A 16,877-nucleotide genomic window follows, 5' to 3' on the forward strand; every position below is an offset into this window, starting at 1 on the left:
GTGGAGTTGTTTTTCCTTTTTAAATTGTCCTCAGAGTTTGCTGAAGTCTAGTGTCTCAAGTAAAACGTTACTGATATGTTAGGAAATCTTGTTTTTCTCAAATATTATCAGTTTGCTAGAGTATGAAGATTATCCAGCGGAGATCAATTGACAGGCTAATAAATCTTATTATTATTAATCTTGTTAGGCTGGCTTTGTTGCAATAGGAAAAATACCTTATTAATATAGAAGGTCTGAAAAGAGAAAATATAAAGTCAATCTTTCTGTATAGTGGAGCTATAAAACATGCATGGGCATTTTGAGAACTATCTACTGTCCTTGGGCACGCGCGCGCACACACACACACACACAGAGGCAGGTGTTTTCAGGAAGTTTAGTGATGTGTGCATATGTCAGCGAAGCATGTCTTGCCATCTTCACATTTCAGTCCACTAGAGACAAAGCTGATTCTGCACTAAGCAAAGAAAACCACATAAGGATGGAGCAAGAGTTTCTGTGTTGATAGTACTGGTGAGTACATCAGGTTTCCACTCTGCTAAACTGACTCACACTGAATATTAAGTTACTTTGAGCAGGCCCACTAAAAATCAATAGTACTACTCAGATTTCGTATGCTACCCTATGAAAGTGTAGCAAAACCTGTAGGAGAATGTGGAGGAACTCTGCAACTGGAAATGGGATTTTGAATTTGTTACTGTAGGGGCCTGATCCTTACGGTTGCACTGATTTGTGTTTGGTGCAGAATCAAGGGGAGGATGGTAGAAAGTGGCTCTAAGCCACATTACCACTTTTCTGATCTTTGACCAAATGAGGACCAATTTGGCCCCAGAGTAATTTAGAACAGCTCAAGAGATAATCATTTGTTCAATATTTACCTAAAATACACAGTAAGAGGTGACTTGACTAAAGTCTACAAGAACCTACATGGGGAAAACATTTGACAGTGGTGGCTCCTTAATCTATCTGAAAAAGGCATAACAAGATCCAATGCCAGGATTGGTGAATTCAGACTACGAATAAGGTACATTTTTTTTCCAACAGAGAGTTCAATTAGCCATTGGAACAAGTTACCTAGGGATGTGGTAGATTCCCCATCACTGGAAGTCTTCAAATCAAGACAGAATGGCATTCCAAAAGATATGCTATAGCTCAAACAGAAGTTATGGGCTTGATAGGGAAATTACTGGGTGAAGTTCTATGGCTTGTGCTATGCAGATCAGACCAGATGATCATAATGGACCCTTCTGGCCTTAAAACTCTATGAATAGTTTTGCATATTTGCTTAGTTTGTTAGTGTTGTAGTCAATTTGAAATTGACTATGAAAAATATAAGGTTTCATGGAAGTCAAGGGAAACTGCAGATTTCACAAAAATTTAGTAAGTAGCCTATCTACAGTGATACTGGGAAATAAACAACAGAAGGTTAAAGCAGCTGAGCTTTACAGGTCTTGGTTTGATCACCCAAACTGCTGGATGGTAGACTGCATTCCATCTGGCAGATGATAACCTGGCCTCAGTGATATAGTCTAGTTGGGCATGAAATGATAGCCAGTCTAGTTGGGCCCTGAGCAAATGATAGCCAATTTAGAATATTGCGGTTCTCAGTAACATTGGCTGCCATGAACACATCAAACCCGTTCTCTGTTCACTACACTGACTCCGTATGTAGTACCAAATCAAGTTCATAATCTTGAGCTTTATCTTCAAATTGCTGAATGGTCTGATCCCAGGATACCAAGAAATAACCTCAAAGGTACTGGGAAGGGGTTGGGAGAAGGGTACATCTCTATTCCCCTGGACCAATGGAGTTGTCCACCACATAGGTAAAGCTTATTGTTCAGGAGACTGAATCTTTTCAAGGGCTGGTTCAAAACTGTGGAAAGAACTCCTGCAAGATCTAAGAATCAATACAAGCTTCATCACTTTCCACTCCAAGTGCAAGCAGAGTACAGCATAAAATTATTAATAATAAAAATCCACATACAATTTTATTCCTGGTGAAATAAAGGGGTAAAAGGAGAAAGGTCCTTATGTAACAGATGCAAGTCATGTTGCTTAATGCACCACTGACAGGTGCTCACATGCCATGGTTATTAGCATGATACAAGAACTAAATAAGCAATGATGTCAGCAACAGGCCACAAAGAAAGAAACCACAGGCATACATATGATAGTAATATCATGCTGAAAAATAGATTCCAAAGGGAAGCATCTTGCAGCTGCCAAGCAAGTGAGAGGAAGACCAAGGACAAGGTAGGTCTAATTTTAAATGAGCAGGGAAAGACAATAACAGAAACGTGGAAATGGCAGAAATGCTGACTGACTTTTATTTTTTCAGTTTTCACCAAAAAGGTTAGTATTGATTGGATATCTAACATAGTGAATGCCAGTGAATATGAAGTAGGACCAGAGACTAACATAGGGAAATAACAAGTTAAAAATTACTTAGACAAATTAGATGTCTTCAAGTTGTCAGGGACTGATGAAATACATTCTAGAATGCTCAAGGAGCTGACTGAGTAGATGTCTGAGCCATTAGCGATTATCTTCAAAAAGTCTGGAAGACGGAAGACAGTCCAGAAGACTGGAAGAGGGCAAATATAGTGCCAATCTATAAAAAGGGGAATAAGGACAACCTGGGGAATTACAGACCAGTCAGCTTAACTTCAGTACCCAGAAAAATAATGGAGTGAATAATCAAACAATCAGTTTGGAAACACCTAGAAGATAATAAGGTGATAAGTAACAGTCAGCATAAATTTGTCAAGAACAAATTGTGTCAAACCAACCTAATAGCTTTCTTTGATAGTGTAACAAGCCTTTTGGATAGGGGGAAGTGGTAGATGTGGTCTATCTTGACTTTAGTAAGACTTTTGATACTGTCTCGCATGAGCTCATAAGCAAACTACGGAAATACAATCTAGATGGAGCTGCTATAAGGGGGTGGATAACTGGTTGGAAAACTGTTCCCAGAGAGTAGTTATGGGTCAAGCTGGAAGGACATCTCTAGTGGAGTCCTACAAGAATTGGTCCTGGGTCCAGTTCTGTTCAATACCTTCATCAATTATTTAGATAATGGCAGAGAGAGCACACTTATAAATTTTGTGGATGACACCAAGCTTGAAGGGGATGCAAGAGCTTTGGAGGCTAGGATTAAAATTCAAAATGATCTGGACAAACTGCAGAAATGGTCTGAAGAAAATAGAATGAAATTCAGTAAGGACAAATGCAAAGTACTCCACTTAGGAAGGAACGATCGGTTGCACACGTACAAAATGGGAAACGACTGCCTAGGAAGCAGTACTGCGGAAAGGGCTCTGGGGTCAAGCTAAATATGAGTCAACAGTGTAAAACTGTTGGCAAAAAAAAAAAAGCAAACATCATTTTGGGATATATTAGCAGGAGTGCTGTAAGCAAGACACAAGAAGTAATTCTTCTGCTCTACTCTGTGCTGATAAGACCTCAACTGGAGTATTGTGTTCAGTTCTGGCTCCACATTTCAGGATAGATGTGGACAAATTGGAGAAAGTCCAGAGAAGGGCAACAAAAATGATTAAATGTCTAGAAAACGTGACCTATGAGGGAAGATTGAAAAAATTGGGCTTGTTTAGTCTGTAGAAGAGAAGACTGAGGGACGACATGATAACAGTTTCCAAATACATAAAAAGTTGTTGCAAGGAGGAGGGAGGAAAATTGTTCTCGTTAACCTCTGAGGATAGGACAAGAAGCAATGGGCTTAAATTGCAGCAAGGGTGGTTTAGGTTGGACATTAGGAAAAACTTCCTAACTGTCAGACATTGGAGGTTTTTAAGAACAAGTTAGACAAACACCTGTCAGGAATGGTCTAGTTACTATGTAGTCCTGCCTCTAAGTGCCTCTCAAGGTCCCTCCCAGTCCTATGCTTCTATTATTCTACATCCCATAAATGGCTACAGCAGCCAACTTCACTGAGGAAAGGGCCAAAGCAAACAATATTCTTTACTGCAATAAGGGAAAGACTATTGTAATTATACACATTTGGCCATGATTTTTGGCATCTTGGTTCTAATCAGTATGTGGTTATCCATACTGTTTATATTGATAAATGTCACATATATCTATAAAAATAAAAAATACCCCCACAGGACACATAGTTGGAGGTGAGATCCAGGTGATTCAATTTATCAGACACCACTTCAGGTTAACTACTATGTACCTTTCTCTGCCTCACCTGCTCTCTCTACCCCCAATTTATCTTCCAGAAACTCTCATTCTAACTTTCCAAATCCCTAAGAAGCTTCAAACAGCTGCCTTTTAAAAATGTCAATTTGCTACAGAGAATGTCAAATCCCCTCATCCCTCCCTAGAAATCAAATCTGCCCTGATAGGCATTGTCTCCGGTTAGTGACTACCTAGATATTATGGCTGCAATGTTTTAAAGTCTCATATCAAGTGGCCCGGTAGAGCTTGAAAGAGAAACTTTTTACTACACGGAAGGGGAGATTCCCAGTTTCTTAAATGGACCCAGCACTTGCTTTCTAATCTAATGGGAAGGGTTAGAAATCAGATTTTAAAGTGGTGACATTTTTAAGTGTAGAAAAAGTAATTTTAAGAAGTTTTATATGCCCTCTGAGCCTTGTACAGTTGGACTCATGGGAACTAAGAATTACAGGCGGAGGTAAGAAAGATAGAGCTATTTGATTTTTCAAAACCCTATAAAACATTCTTTGAGTATCCTCATCTCTCTGTAACATACATGGTTTATACACAATAAATGATGGGGTGTTTTGGAGTAACATTCTTATTCTTATTGATATTGATTTGGGATTACCAGCATAGCTCACTCATGGTTCCCACACTGGTGCACCCATCCCAACTCCATCATGTATCTCTCTCTCTCTCTCTCTCTCTCTCTCTCTCTCTCTCTCTCTCTCTCTCACACACACACACACACACACACACACACACACACACACACACACACACACACACACACACACAGAGTATGCAATGTTATATTATTAGTCTTGTGGCACCTTAAAGACTAACAGATTTATTTGGGCATAAGCTTTCATGGGTAAAAAAACCCACTTCTTCAGATGCATGGAGTGAAAATTACAGATGCAGGCATAAATATACTGACACATGAAGAGAAGGTAACTTTATGCCTTCATCTATAATTTTCACACCATGCATCTGAAGAAGTGGGGTTTTTTACCCACAAAAGCTTATGCCCAAATAAATTTGCTAGTCTTTAAAGTGCCACTGGATTCCTCGTTGTTTTTGTGGATACAGACTAACACGGCTACCACTCTGATTATTAGTCTTGTATATCTAAATTTATCAGGATGTTCAGAACATCAACCCCCCACATTAACAGCCCCACACCAATAAAAGCCCTACTCCAAGGGCTTTCTATAACTCATAAAAGACAGACTTCATTGAGCCCAGTAGGGACTTCTGTTTCATCCCAGAGCATCTTTGCAGATAGAGAGAGAGCAGTACAGCATTGCCATTTATTCCTGTCCATGACTTGTTCCTCCATTAAGCCCAGCCTGGTCAAATCTCTGTGTCTGATATCCTGCCTCTAGTCCGTGGTGGGCCTCTAAGTTGGAATGACCTTGGTTGCATTTTCATTATTTTTTTAGCATCCTATCATCTTTTTTTTCTTCTGCAGTGTCCCCACCATCAGAATATTTTTGATTGTATCCAATCCAGTACCCTGATATCACAACCTACTCTCCTTTTAACTTCTTCATTTGTCTTAAAATCATTCCACTTTACACCTACCGTCTTTTGAAGAACTCTCATTTCTACCACCTGCAGCCTTCTGAGGTCTGTTTCATTTAATGCAACTACTTCCAGACCAGACAGAAATACTGTTAGTTCACTGGTTTGATAAATTTTCACTGTCCTTCACCCACTTAAAACCACCCTCACCAAACAAGAACACTGCATCAGAGTGGATCTCATCATGAAATGGGCCACCCAAATACCCTGAGAGAACCTGCTTCAATACAGGAGTAAACTCCCCTCTGACCGCACACCCCTAGGTGTGACTTACCAACCCACACTGGAACCCATACGGGGTATCATCAAACAACTACAACATATATTTGATGGGGATCCCATCCCAAAAGAAATCTTTCCTGAACCCCCTCTTCTGGCCTTCAAACAACCTCCAAACTTCTCCAAGCTCATCATTGGAAGTAAGCTCCCCACAGACCAGAACACACCAACTCAGAGTGGCACCAGACTCTGCCAGAACAATGGATGCAAAATCTGCAGACACATCTCCATTGCTACAATAATCAACACCCCGCACAACACACTTTTCAAGATCCATGCCAATCACAACATCTGGTGTACCTCAACCAGGGCACTACATGCCCCAGTAGCAACTATGTGGGTTGAAACCACTACACACTCAAATGAACTCAGACAGGAACATGATAAAAGACCAAAACACCACATCACCTGGGGTGAACACTTTTCACAAAGCAACCACTGTATATCTGACCTCTCAGTTCTCATCCTTAAAGGAAACCTGCACAACACTTTCAAAAGACAAGCCTGGAAGCTTAAATTCATAACTTTGCTAGACACTAAAAATCATGGACTGACTGGAGACATTGGATTTATGGCTTATTACAACAACCCTCTCCCACCCAGCTACTCCCCCTCCTTCCTTTCCTCTCTATGACTGGAGGGGTGTTAATAGGCCACTTCACCTTGAATGGTCCCTTGAAATATGTGTTAACTACTTATTCTAAACAATCTGTTCTATCTTGTATTTAGCAGTGACACTATGAGTTAGGCAATGTCTACACTAGAGAGCTTGCACAGCTGTGCTTGCATCGGTGCTAGTGTAGCTGCCCTAAGCCGACAGGGGAGAGCTCTCCTATTGACTTAATTAATCCACCCCAATGAGTGGTGGAAGCTCTCCTGCCAATATAGCGCTGTCCACACCAGCGCTTATGTCGGTGTAACTTATGTGGCTCAGTGGGGTGGTTTATTCACACCCCTGAGTGACATAAGTTATACCAACATAAGTGGTAGTGTAGACATAGCCTTAGTTTCCCAGACATGAAGAAGAGCTCTGTGTAAGCTCGAAAGCTCGTCTCTCTCACAAGCAGAAGCTGGTCCAATAAAAGATATTACCTCACTCACCTTGTCTCACTAATATCCTGGGACCAATATGGCTACAACAATACTGCATTCCAGCATTCCAGACAACCATTATGTTTGCTGTTTTTCTTTGTAAAATGAACCTGCAACAACAGTTTCCTTATTTTCCCTAAATCTGAAAAAAAAATTACACTGGGCTGAAGTGCAGAATGGTCAATATTTAATCTTGGACCAGTAACGTTTGTCCAATATCTAAATCCCTGCAAGGCTAGAAATGGGAGCTCTGTACTATTAGAAAGGGAAAATTTTCCAGCTTTCCCAAATGATACATTTTCTGCTAACACTGGAAGATCCTGAAATATCAGACTTTCAAAACCATGACATTTTAATATCTAGAAAAACTATTGTAGGTCACAGAAGAGGAGGAGATAAGAAATGCTGCTCAGCACATTCTCTGTAAAAAGGCACTTTCTATCTAGGACAGAATTCCACATGGAGACCCAGGGGATGTGTTGTGGAGCAGGTTTGCTGCCCTATCAAGGAGCAAAGTGCACACATGGTTACCACTTGCTATGGACTGATGCATTGGTCACAGCATAAATGGAACTGTAATGTAGTATAAAAAGGGTTAAATACACTTTTAATCATAAGAATATAAAAATAGCCATACTGGATCAGACCAATGGTCCATCTAGCCCAGTATCCTGTCTTCTGACAGTGGCCAATACCAAGTGTGTTAGAGGGAATGAACAGAACAGGGCAATTATCGAGTGATCCATCTGTCATCCACTCCCAGCTTCTGGCAGTCAGAGGCTAATCAACTATTATCAGTTGCTGTAGAGTCCAACAGGTTTATTATAACCTTCTATACCACCTTCTAATGATATGCTTATAACTATCTATAATACATGTCTATTATGCTCATAACATCTAGTAATCATTTACAAACATTTTACAAATGGAACCTCAATATAAATTGTGAGCAAAGCATTAGTGATAGCAGGTTAAGCAGGGCAACATTTCTCCTGGCCCAAAGACCATTCCCTTTTGGGATGAGATATGTGGGCTAGGGCAGTGGTTCTCAACCAGAGGTACGCAGAGGTCTTCCGGGGGTACATCAACTCATCTAGATATATGCCTAGTTTTACAACAGACTACATAAAAGGCACTAGCGAAGTCAGTACAAACTAAAATTCCATAGAGATGACTTGTTTATTCTGCTCCATATACTATACACTGCAATGTAAGTACAATATTTATATTCCAATTATTTTATAATTATTTATTAAAAATGAGAAAGTAAGCAAAATGAGAACTTAAGCAATTTTTCAGTAATAATGTGGTATGACTTTATTGTATTTTTATGTCTGATTTTGTAAGCAAATAGTTTTTAAGTGAGGTATAACTTGGGGGGTACACAAGAGAAATCAGACTCCTGAAAGGGATACAGTAGTCTGGAAAGGTTGAGAGCCACTGGGCTAGAGCATTAGATAAACCCCGCTTCCTAGCATTCTATTGAGAACTTTGGATAGATCCTGTCTTGCTGCTTCACTGAGGTGGAGACTTTCCAAGTGTTCTTCCACCATCTTGTACACCAGCAAAGCACAGGGCCCCACAAGATTAAGGGCCTGATCTTCCTGCCATCAGAGTAAGTAGTTTGCCATTCATTTCAATGGGATGAGGAGCAGACAACTCAGTCTTTAATATGTAACTAAGGGTCAAATGGTGGCACTTGGCCAGTGGACAAGTAGTGGGTATAATGAAACCACCTTGTTCCATGGGGAGATCAGGGAGATATTGTATGGGAGTGGCCCAGTACACAGGGAGACTGCAAGATAGTGCAGTCAGTTTCTCCCCTGGTCTCTGATGCTGAAGGACCACTATATGGTTTGGTGCAGCATAATGGCCCACCCTCCTCTCTGACCCTTTCGGGCATGAAGTGAATAAAGCCATGAGAGAGAAGGAGCACTGAGTGGTTCTGATGCGAAGTTGCTCTTCTTAACCCTTCTTATCCCCAGTACCACAGAAAGGATGCAGAAGGCAGTGGTACCTTTTTATATTCTTTGTTCCACTCATCAGCCATGCTGGGCCAATGTCTACACAAGTCAGGATACAGATACCATTGTTAAGGATCCTTCTAAGTATTTGGTTTTGAGTAGCATTTTGGAGTTTTTTGGGGGCTAAAGCCAGATCAAAATACATCCAGAATTTAGATGACACCTGCTTGATGCCAAAGTACGTATATTAATTTGTCAAATTCAGGGCCAAATTCAGAGGTGACATGTAAAGTGATATAAATTTGACCCGGCAACATTAATTTAACTCAGAGTCCCCTAGACCTACTTATACAACCTACTTGTGTGAGGGAGTCAAAGTTGGTTTAACTTAAGTAAATAGAAAAACTAGTACACAAAGTAGGGTGGATGATTTGTGACAGCTTTAAGGTACTTAAGTGGACCCCATTACTGTCATATCAGAGGGCCTCCTAACCTTTGATAGATGTAGGGAAGTACTATCATCCCCATTGTTACAGATGGAGAACTGAAGAACAGAGAGACTAAAGGCTGGATTCACAAGGGGGACATAGGGTTTGTCTTCATTAACATTTAGTTCACAGCAAACTAGGGCATAAATTTATCTCACAAAGCCTGCCATATACTAACTGTCCATGTGGACCCTGCTGATGCACACTAACAGTTCAAGAGAGTTTGTTTACACAGTGCTTTCATCTGCACATGAGAGGTATACATTGCTCAGCTGCTGCCTAACTTTATAGGCACCTGAAGTCCCTAGACGCCTACATTTCCAGCTGTTACATCCCCTAAGTGCCTAAATTTCTTTAGGTAGGCACACGTACACCAACTAAATCCTGACAGTGCCAGGTTTAAGATGGTATGTTATTGTAAGGGGCAACACCACCTTACACATTCTGTTCTGAATTTGAGCCTGTGCATTTCAAGCTACGTGTACCAGAGATTCAACATCTGTAGGGTTAAATAGGTCATAAAGTACCATTGTGTTTAGAATTTTTTATTTTAGTCATTTATTTTCTTAGCATGGTTAGTTTCTCTTTAAAAAGTGTGTATAGTTTTATATTACTGCCATCATAAAGCCATTTGTGTTTGACCTTAAAGATCCCTGTCTATTGTCCACTTTTTTTTTAGGCTTTATTTTAAAGTAATATTTTATTAAAGTAAAACTGAAAATAGTTCTATAGTAAAATTCTCCAACAGTAAAAATCATAATCAGGCAAAAGCCTACAGAAGTGTAACTTCAAAAAAAAAAAGAATTTAAATAATTAATAAAGGATGTTAAAAGAACTTAGCTTTCAAAACTTGCTCTCTGCCTTTGAAGATGCTAAAATGTACTACTGTTTCACTTCATTAAATGTTCAAAGTTCACTTCTCACATGTGGCTGTAAGGTTTGTAAGGGATTTGATAAAAGGCTAGGCTGATAGTGACTTTTTGAATTTCTGTTTTATGAATGGCCTCCATCCAAACCATAGAATCGTGAAGAGGTAGTTAGGAAAAAGAAAGTCACTTTTTTAGCTTAATTATTATAACAGATGTTTGGAGTCTAAACTCCCATTGAAGACTCAGTTAGCACTTCAGGATTTGGCTTATAATTTTCAAGAAGTGTACATCGTACTATATTCTGTGAATGCTCAGATGAACAGCTATAGAATGTCAGTTTCTCTTGAAATAATGAGTCCTCCTCCATCCCAGCTACATCTATGCATGCCTTTGTATAACTGAAGTCAGTTTTCCTTCAATAAAATCTGTTGAAATATGATTTTAAAACATGCTATAATAATCATCCAACCCATGGAAGGCAGAGATGGGCATTCTGGGGTAGGACGTAGGGTTCATAATTAAGTATCAGTGCATATACATCTTCTGACCTAGCAGTAGTAGCTATGCATAGTTTCTTTCTCACACACATGGGCACAATGCTGGAATACATTGATGTATACGTACTAGTGTACGTTAACACATATTTTGATATATTGACATGCACCTCATTCTTGAGACATTTTTGTAGTGAGCCTGAATTTTACTCAACAACTGAAATGCAGCAATTGCTTAACAGCATACAACACTACCCAAAAGGCAGGAAATTAAGAGGATTTCTGATATAGGTGCAGAAAGTCTTGGAAATAGTTTATTGCAGTAGATTGAATAAAGTAAAAGGGCCACAATGTAATGTAAGCTCAGATGTTTGTGTGCATTACAACGTCTCTAGTAACATCTTTTACTGGTCTTACACATGGAAGCAAAGGTACAGATTTTCAAAGATAAACAGCAAAGCACACCATTCATCTAAGATTAGAATCTGGCGCTGCATCACAATCTGGAAATTGTTATTAGAAAAGTATCAGGAGAAGTCACAAGAGAGAGTGTGATTAAATTTGCATATTAACCTACTTTATAAACTCAGTATCTCAGAGGACTAGGGTGTCAAATCTCTGCACATTTAGAAATCTGGTGCCTCAGTCCTCAGCTGGTATAGATCAGCATAGCTCCATCAATTACACTGAAGCGTGGAGCTACAACAATTTAAACCAGCCCAGGATGTGGCCCATGGTAATAGCTCTTTCTGTAGATAATGAGATTCAGGTTGAGAACTTAAATAAGCAGAGAACCAGGCAAGGGGGACCGGTTTTTAAATGTAAAGCTCTTCTCAGAAAAGAAATATGGAATTTGTAAGGTGCATACTTAGATGAGTAATGAGACATTTTTGTTTAAGATATAAGGGTATCCTGAAAGGAGGCTGTGCATCTTATTTCTATGCAGCGATTACAAGTGCTAGGAGAATTGCAGACAGAGCCAGGATAATTAGTGGTACTAAGACACCGTTGAAGATATTGCGTCTTTCCTGAGCCTGTGACTCTCAGAATCTAGCAAGTAATAGAAATAGGTTTTCTGAGATTGCCCTGTTAGCAAATGGATTTGTTTATTTCATTTTTTTTTAATTTTTTTCAGGATTTTTTTTTCTTCACCTAAAGAAAAAACACATTCTCTTCTCCCCTCCCAGCCTCTAACAACTTTACTGATGTCATAATTAAAGAACTGACAGGGAAAGTGCAGTACTTGGTGTGAAATGAAACTGTTATACTAAAGAGAGGCCTAGACAGCTCAGTGATAAGATAATTTAGATGGCAAGAGAATACAGTTAATGTATCTCTGGGTATAAAGGACAAAAGAGTGGAGATCTGTGGTTTTAGACATGAGGTTCAGACATCTCCTCTGGAGACTGTGGGAAAGAAGATACAAAGTAGTGCATTCAGCTTTGGTGTCACTGCCAGTCATAGGTGGAAGCTGAGAGCCATTGAACAGGAGCTGCATCTGAATGGGAAAAGAAGAGAAATTGATGGTGGGTAAATGTTGTTAAAGCAGAGATGTTTAATGAGGTGGAAAGTAACACATAATACGATGGAAAACATGATGGTTTCTTATAAAAAGGGATCCAAAGTATTTTGAATGTTGTTTCTTTACAGATAATACAAAAAGCAATAATGGGAATACTGTAAGCGCAACTGCAAGTCTTGAGTGCACATTTTAAAAAATTGATATGTAATGTGATTCATAGAAATGACATTTAGCTTAATCTGAAAAGGACCTGGAATATAAAATATAAAGCCCATAGAAAGGACTGATTCAAGAGGACTGGGGCATGCATTATAATATGTATAAAGAAGAATATATCAGAAGAAAGAAATGACATTTGCAAATTGGATGCCAACATAAACCATTCGGACTGAAGTGAAAGATAGAAATGCCAAGAAAATAATGATAGGAAATTTTCAGAGACTTTCAAGGTCTGAATGATGAGCTAAAGGAGAAAGTATGAAGAGTACAATACTGATAATACAGGATCTCAGTTACCCTTACATTTTGGAAACTCAGGGCTATGAAGTGGTCAAGAAAGACAGGCTGTTTCAGACTGCAAGTTGTACTAAACCAGCTCAAGTAGCCAGTGAGGTCCAAGGCTATTTTATTTGTTTTCTTCAAGGAAGAAAATATAAATCAGCAGTTGGTGAATATTCAGTCATGATGAAAATAGTTAGATATAAGATGTTCCCCAAACATGATGATTAAATAATATTAGACTTCTGAAATGCAGAATTAGAAAGAGCATAAGGTGATTTGAAAGATGCTAACATGAAAGTATGGGTGGCTGAATGATTTGGATAAGAGTGAAAACTGGCCAGAATTGTCACCAAAATGTTAAACCAAACCTAAATAGAATCTTCTCTTAGGTTCAGAATAGTTTAGTTAATATTTTATTTTCACACCTCTTCACTTCCTTGGTTCTAGAATGATCAGCAACTGAAAAACCAAAATACAGTCCGTGGGTTTATTTTTACAGCATTTCTGGTCCAGCTAGAACTGAAGAAGTTCAAATAAGATTAAAAAGCAAGCCTGTGAATGTTTTAGTTCCTGCTCAAATTACATACACACGTGTTTTTCTAATTGGTTGCATCACGCTCATCAGACCTGGTTACAACAAAGGTGGTTTGAATTGTAACCTCCCTATCAAATGTAGCCACATTTCATTTGTGTGCACATCTGCCACACCGTCTAAGCATTTTTATAAGTGCATTCTGGGAAAGTGTGGGGAAGTCACGGCTGCTATCAGCAGAACATGCACACGCAGCAGCTGAAGAACAAAAAATGTTTTTATGTAGAGGATTTTTATACTAACTTCCACAGGCCAATGGACATTATGGTATTAGGTAGGGGGGGGGGATTGAGGCTTCTCCATAAGAAAAGGCTTTTGCTTTTATGAGGTGTATGACTATCTGTATGTAAACAATACATTCCATATCTTATCAGCTTCTTGAAGCCAGCCTTATGGTTTCTGTTTCTTGGTACTTCTGTTTATCATTTGGCAATGGTTGCTCCATAAGAGACATTGAAACAAAGCCCAAAGTGTGTTCTATTCTTTATATATATGCTTTTCTTGTAATTTTAGCTCCCCATTGTCTCTCTTTTTGTTTGACTGTTGAGCTGCTGCATTATTCTTTTGTTAACATAGTGTAATAATCCTGAAATATTCACTCATTATAATTGATGGTATCAAATCAGATTACTTTACATAGCAACCGTTACCAAGAAAAAAAACAACATCATTAAATGCATTTTTTTAACCTCATCTAACCTTTCTTGTTCAACAGGAAGTTTTCTGCCTTCTAGGTAGTTATGATCTCCTAGCAGTTCAAGGAAACATGATCTTGATAAGTGGAAGTCTAAACAACTTTTTCCCTCTACAAAGAAGATTGAACAGCAGTGAGAAGGAATAGCAAGAATATGTATAATTGGTGCTGTTTTTTATTTACTGTTTCAAAGAATTATAGTAGAAAGTAATTTGTAAAGTATTAACTCTGTTTATAAACAAACTAAGATAAATGCCTGGCATGGAAAAATGCTGCTGCTCTGAATAGTATGCATAGAATAAGACTGAAGAGAAAGATGAAGAACTTGATTTCTTAAAATGTTACCTTTTTATGCTTATCTGTTTAATTGTAAATGCCCGGGAAAGAAGTTGGATGAATAGCCCTGGAAGCAGATGTCCTTTTTTGCCCAGGGGACTGACTCAGCATAAGCTGTAGCAGTGCAAACTTCTTCACTGTACCCTGTAAATGTGCCTAAACCTTGATCTCTGCATGGGAAGGTAGTTCAGTATCCCTGTCCATTCATTTCTGGCCTCTTTGCTGAAATGCCTGTCTTGGCATTTCTTCAGTGACCCTTGGGGGGCTCCTTTTCCCCTCTGCTGCTCTTGTGGAGATCACTTCCTCTCTGACTTCAAACCTATGGAACCTAATTGACTTGCATTATTGCGCAGAATGTACAAGGGATTATGCAGACACATTTGGGTCTGTAAACTAGATTGATATACCTCACAACTGGTCAGTTTCAGTTAGCTCAAAACAACAGCACAAATTTGATATACTATCCCTTGGTTTGGTTAAAGGTAAGAAGTATTTTCAATCAGTTCAACTTTAGGTAGCATTGAATTATATCTGCCAACTGGTCGCGATCTCTAGGCCCAATCCTACTCCTATTAAAGTCAGTGGCAAAACTCCCACTGATTAAAATGGAAGCAGCACTGCGCAACTTTGTTGTGTTGTCCATCAATCCGTTCAATTTATTAATACATTTGAACCCTCCACCACCACCTATCCTGGTATAGGAGAGCTCAAGCATACATCAGATTCCAGATGTTTGAAATTCATTTGGCAGGGACTTTGTTTTACATTCTTAAAAAAAATATTTTCAATAACTATTCAATGTTTATTCACCACAAGAAGGCTACATTGTTTCCTCTGGGTAGAAAGGAAAGTTTAAAAACACCAGACTATTTGTTCTAACATTTTCTAAACTTTTCCCCCCCCAGCGTAAATTAATTGCAGATTAGAGTTAGGCTGCCAGGATTATCAATGCCTATTTTGGCTTGTCAGGAGTACTGAAAACTCTCCTGTGAAGTGACTCGGGAGAAATTACTGTCCTTTATTTCCTTCGTTTAAATAACCAGCCACCAAGTTAAAGTGATTTTGCTGATTTTTTTAAAAAAACATTTTTCCAGGTTTGATGCATCACCAGAATAATTTCCTGTAGTCACCCCACTGTGTTGGCATGCCATGTGGTCCTTTTGTAACAGTTTACTTACATTGTACATAAAAAATTATTATTCTGAGAGGTAAGAAGATTAGCTATACTATAGGGTAGATTCACAAGGAGGACTTAGGCACCTAAATCCAATGTTTAGGCACTGCTGGCATTCACAAAACCCCTCTTTGACTGCTGTCTAATCCTGGAGGCATCTTAAGTCCCTCAGTGCTCACATTTCCACCAGTAAAATCCCCTAGGTGCCTAACTTTCTGTTGCTGTGCAAGAGCACTGCCTCATAACTCCTGAGATTCCCAGCTAGCTTAGTGCCTAATTCATGCCTAAATCCCAGTGGGTTTCACAAACTAAGCATTCCCTGCTACCTTGCCTGCAGGACCTAATCAAGTAGGTTTGCTCAGAGGCTACTTACCAGAATACGTACCGGATCAGGCCCCACGCAAAACAGAGGAGAAGGAAGTCATGCTCTCCTATACCACATATCTCTCTGGTTAGAGCATTTACCCAGGATGTAGGAGACATGGGTTCAAAATCCCTACGCTCCCTGTTGGGGAGCAGGAACTTGAAGCTGGGTCACTCACCAGATGAGTGCCCTACCTGTTGGGCTATAGGTTATAGCAGGGTGTGTTTTGCCTGTTGAAGCTGCTCCACTTTGTATAAAATACTTGTATATTCATTGGGCCAGAGAGAGAACATGAGAGTGGCTCCATAGATTAGGGGTTGGGAGATCTAGGTTCCAGTCCCTGCTCCAATGAATATTTTAGTATTTATACAAACTGAAACAGTGTCAACAGGAGACACTGAGAAAGACCTACCCCAGAAATTCCATGGCCTAATGGTTAGTCCTCCTTGTGAATCTAGCCCATAGTTTTGCCAAGGGTACCAAGTTACCTATAGCTCTCCTGGGTACGTTAGCACATTTTACAACAGCTATTATGTTAAGTAAGGTAACAGGACTAAATAATAGAAAATGTTAACTACACTATAGTACTGTTATGATAGTTGTTATTTAATAGGTATTAGATTAACGTTCTACACATGTCTGGCTGGTTTAGCACATATTTAAAGAAATACATTCATTTAATGGTGGTTCAAATTAGTTTTATCATTTAATTTCTGTAGCAGAACATAACTGTTTATGT

This window comes from Emys orbicularis, chromosome 5 (assembly GCF_028017835.1).
Source record: "Emys orbicularis isolate rEmyOrb1 chromosome 5, rEmyOrb1.hap1, whole genome shotgun sequence".
NCBI lineage: Eukaryota > Metazoa > Chordata > Testudines > Emydidae > Emys > Emys orbicularis.